Source organism: Montipora capricornis, chromosome 8 (assembly GCF_036669925.1).
Source record: "Montipora capricornis isolate CH-2021 chromosome 8, ASM3666992v2, whole genome shotgun sequence".
In the NCBI taxonomy this organism is placed as follows: Eukaryota; Metazoa; Cnidaria; class Anthozoa; order Scleractinia; family Acroporidae; genus Montipora; species Montipora capricornis.
In genome coordinates, this window is record NC_090890.1 from 42,664,865 (window position 1) to 42,669,864 (window position 5,000).

A 5,000-nucleotide genomic window follows, 5' to 3' on the forward strand; every position below is an offset into this window, starting at 1 on the left:
CAGCCCAAAGCTAACCTAATTAAATTAAATTGCGTACTCGTCATTCACAAGTTACAGCTACTAAAAATGATACAAATGATCAAATAGACAGTACTTAAAACTATTTAATGAAGGTGTATGTATAATGTTCGATGGAATACAATTTCAGTCTGTTATGTAGCAATTGAAAAATGAAAATTTGAAATGATTTGTACATTTCTTCTTGGGCCTTTCCTTAAAATTATGGTTCCCACGCGTTCTTGCCGATACATTAAAATCACTGTGTCCTTGTACTTGTATCTTGTTCATGTACATTGTGAGAACTGGTACATCACCCAGTCAAATCAATAACAACGTCTTTGTACCGTCCTTTTTGTTCTCAAATCAGTTTTTTGAGAAACCCCACTGATCAAAAGTTAGCCTTCGAGCAAGCTGTCCATTGGTGTCTCGCGCGAGATTTTTGGGCGCGAGCGATGGATCGCGTGCGGCGAGCGAGGCGAGCCGCGAGAGGATCCACCACTTGCGTCCTTATAAGGGCCAAGATTGGAATGCAAGTTCTTTGGCAAACTACAGTCGACTGGGACGAGGCTTTTCACTGATAGTTCGATAACGCTTACTTGGCTACAAAGCCATTCACGTAGCTTCAAGAGAAATACGAGTGGAGGAATTGAACTGAAGATGGAGCAATGGACCAGATTTCTTACAACTACCTGAGGAATTTTGGCCCCAAGAAACAATGAAAGCTGTCTCAGAGGAAGAAATGGAACGTCGTCAAGTGAAAGCAGTTTGCAAAGTAAAAAAAGTTGAACAAGCAATCAACCTTGAGAAATTCTCTAACTGGAGAAAATTGATACGGGTAACAGCACGAATACAAAGGCTAGCTAAGAAGATACGTTTACGAAAGCACGCGCAAGAAGGAACAAACGGTCCACTAACTCCTGAAGAACTAGAGAGTGCAGAGCTTTTCTGGATCAAAGCAGCTCAAAATGATTTGCATCGCCGAAAGGAAAAGGGAGAGTTCAAATCACTGAGCCCGTTTTAATTCTGGATGGTAAAAGTGTAATTAGAGTTGGAGGAAGAGTGGACGAGGCTATCATTTCCTATGGCGCAAAACACCCCGCCCTTCTTCCAAGTAACTACTGGATCTCCTGGTTCATAACAAGACATGCCCACCAGTACGGTCATAACGGGGTAGCAGCTACGACCGCCAGAACAAGAAGGAAGTTCTGGATTCTGAAAGGAAACAAACTAAGCAAGGAAGTGAAGTTAAAATGTGGATTCTGTCGAGAAATGGCACACAAGGCGAAGACTTAATTAATGGCAAATTTACCCGCCCTTCGATTAGCTCCGTATACCCCACCGTTCTACATGACCGCGTGCGACTATTTTGGGCCTTATAACGTCAAGATCTCAAGAAACAAAACCGTAAAGCACTACGGATTTTTGTTCTCATGCCTAAACACACGGGCTGTCCATTTGGAAATGGCAATAGACCTTACAACAATGGAGTTTCTTCAAGTCCTGAGAAGATTCTTAGCTATACGACGTCGACCAGAAGTCATACTGAGTGACAACGGTTCTCAGTTTGTGCCGAGAAAGAACTACATCAGATTGTAGGCGACATAAACGAGGAAGAAGTTAAAGAGTTCTGTGGAGAGAAGTGGATGCAGTGGAAGTACATCACGCCAGGTGCCCCGCATCAAAATGGCTGTGCAGAAACACCAGTTAAAACATGTAAGAGAGCCCTGAAGAAAGCTGTTGGCAGTCAGGTACTAACTCCATTGGAGCTGTACACAATTCTACTGGAAGTGGCTAATCTGGCGAACCAGCGACCAATCGGTAGGATACCAAATGACCCGGACGACGGCAGTTACATATGTCCAAACGACATACTTCTAGGACGTGCGTCGTCAGAAATTCCACAAGGGCCTTTCAAGGGAACAAACAACTCACCCCACTGGGTGGCATTCGTGCAGAAAATCATCGATTCATTTTGGAAGCGCTGGAACAGGCATTTGTTCCCGTCACTCGTACCTAGGAAGAAATGGCAGGTGGAAAGGCGGAACGTGAGACCCGCCGATGATATCGTAGTAGTATCAGGTCCCAACGCTCTCCGGGGAAAATGGTCATTTGGAAGGGTCCTAGAAGTACACCCTGGACCTGACGGTCCAGTGCAAAATGTTGAAGTCAAGACGTCGACGGGAATGTACAGCCGACCCATAACCAAGATCGCCGTCATACACCCTGCAGAAGGTGATGACTAGCCAGAAGCTGTTAGAGATAAGGACTACACCCTTATCGGGACGGAGAATGTTTCGTTGATTAACATTTACTTTGTTTATTGACCTTTGATTTTATTTGATTTGTCGCGTGATTGACATTCGATGGTGTAATAGCTAAGTAAGTTGATCTTTCAGTTAGAATGACACATTTTAAGAAACGGTGAATCCTAACCCTTTCAGTTACTAATTCATGGCGTGGATCATTTGACTGAATTTTGAAACTCACTCATATCTCAATGTCGGTAAATGTGCGCATGCGTACTGCCTCTTCATCAACGCTGTAGGACGTTTTCAACCAACCTCCAGGGACACCAATAATAATAGAGAAATGTAAGACATCTGGTGGACGAACAAAAAAGGCTACCAGCATGGCGGCGATGACCTCACGTCAAAACCTCCTATACCCTAAGAACTCTTTCATTCAAATAGCTCGCCACCGTAGGTCTTTACTTGACGGTCGAGGCATCTTCGATTCTGGGCGTTCACTACAAGTTGAATTTATTTTATTGAATATATCCCACACTACGTTTCGGCATTGTCGCGAACGCTCTTACGCTTTTTTTGGACAACCTTCCCCAAAACAGCTGTATTCGGATACGTGTGGACGGGGAGTAAGTCATTAAATTTGATATGAAACTATATGAGTTTATATGATTAGATTTCTGTAGAGTGTTCCCAATTAGTGCCTCAGCGGTAAATACAGTTGACACTTAAATCAAGTTCATTAAATCTTTTTTCATTTTGATTTCAAAAATACAGGTAGGTAGCACATCGGTAAATGGACGGCATTAGTTGGAGGTCTTTGTCACTGTCACATGCGTGGTGCTTTCATGCAAACATCTATTTGCTGTTTCAGATGGTTATTGTATGAAAATCTCTTTTTTTTTCTTTTTTTTTTGTCAACGAAGAAGGCAAAATCAAGTATTTAAAATAACTAGACGAAACAACGCGGAAAACCACTGGAGACCACCGAGCAAGTACTGAGTTTTTCCCAGCAACACTAAATTTCAATAAAATTGCAATATCAAAACATTAATTAAGCCTCATTAGCTAATTATTCGCCGCACGCCATGACACTTCTTGTCTCTCCAAAGACACAAACCGTCTTATTCTTAACTAGGAGCCAAGGATGCAAAAACCTGATCACCAGCATGCTCAAGCTTTCGTCGCTAAGATATTATAGAGAGTTTAAGAAACGACAACGGCTACGGCAACGACAACGCCAAAAAGCAGTAATATTATTGGTTAAAAGAACCGAAATGATCGTTTTGCACGTGCGGCACGATTTTTGAACATTTCTCTCCCGTACTCGTCAAAACTACTACGTGAAATTACCAAATTTGAGGTTTTGACGACAACGTAGACAAACTACAGTGAATCTTTCAGTCTCTCTCTTTCCTTCAAATCCGCCCGTACCAATCCAATTATAGGACACTTCGCACATATTGTATAACGTAAACAAGATTGAATAATCCCGAAATACTTAGAATAGCTCAAACGTATATTTTGAAGTGACGTTTTCGTCCCTGTAGCCGTCGTGGTTTCTTAAACTCCCTATTACGGAATTTAAGATCTACGACGCGACGGTAACGAAAACGTCATTTCACATTGCAAGTTCAGGTTTATTAATCTTTTTCGTCATTATATCGGTTTGTCTAACTCCTAAAAACTAGCGCAACATTCCAGGAATTGAATTAGGAGGTGCGGTGCTGAAGCTACGACAGAAAATTCAAATTCACTGCCTTGTGTTCACGTTCTCTGAAAAATTTTAGAATTGGTAATTTCACGTCGTAGATTTGCAGAAAACGTAAAAGAAATGTACAAAAATGAAAAATGCACGCGCAGAGCGTGCAAAGCTATTGTTTTTGCTCATTAAATATGCATAATTTGAGATGTTTTCGCTGCCGTCGCGTCTTAGATCTTAAACTCCCTACTCCCTAATTCAAGACTTGGCTCGTTCACCATTCTGAAGCTTAAACTGACGCGGCAACGCGCGAAGCACACGCAACGAATAAACCAGCACAATGGATACCGATAGCCGCAGCGCAAGCGCGCGTGCAACACTGTTGAATGTGATGGCCAAACAAATGCCACACTGTTGTTCACTCCTTAGAAGAAAAGAAACGTTGGATGATGTTGAAGACGATGTTTGATGCAACATGGTGGCCAAACGAGTGCAACATGTTAGATTCGACAACACGTTGGACCCTTTTAGCCAGTCCTTAAGGGCCCACAGACGTATTTTTCGCGCGTTGCTAAGGAAGTGAAATGTTTCTTCCGGTGACTGACATCATCACATCGTGAGCTAACCGGGAAAACCACTCACAAGCAAAAATCACGGCACGAACTGTTGTTTGCATCAAAGGTAATTCCCTCGCCCTTCCTTGAACTCGTTCTCAGATCAACTGCGCATGCCTCAACGAGCTGACTTCCGGTTTGAGAAAAAACCAAATTTCCGGCGGTCTTTAAATTCAATAATTTTTTTTTAATATGGCACGTTTCACTTCCAAATGCAGAATATAGCCAAGCATTGATTTTTTCAAATAATCTTTTTTGAAAAATTTATGGGTATTTCAGTATCGTTTATCTGTCTAAAAAGAACCTTTTTCAAAATAAAAAGAAAGCTGTGCTTGGCTGGATGCAAAAACGAATACAAATTATGAAACCACTGATTAAATACCCAAATTGAGTAGCACGTAGACAAATTTAAGATGATTTCGCTTTGAAATGTTTTTTTTT

The 5,000-nt window shown here is 41.8% G+C and overlaps 1 protein-coding gene across 1 annotated transcript in view; it reads left to right on the forward strand.

The window, feature by feature from the left end:
* Window positions 1-5,000, forward strand: part of LOC138059412 (retinoschisin-like) — a 143,100-nt gene that overhangs the window by 57,366 nt on the left and 80,734 nt on the right. The window lies entirely within an intron of this gene.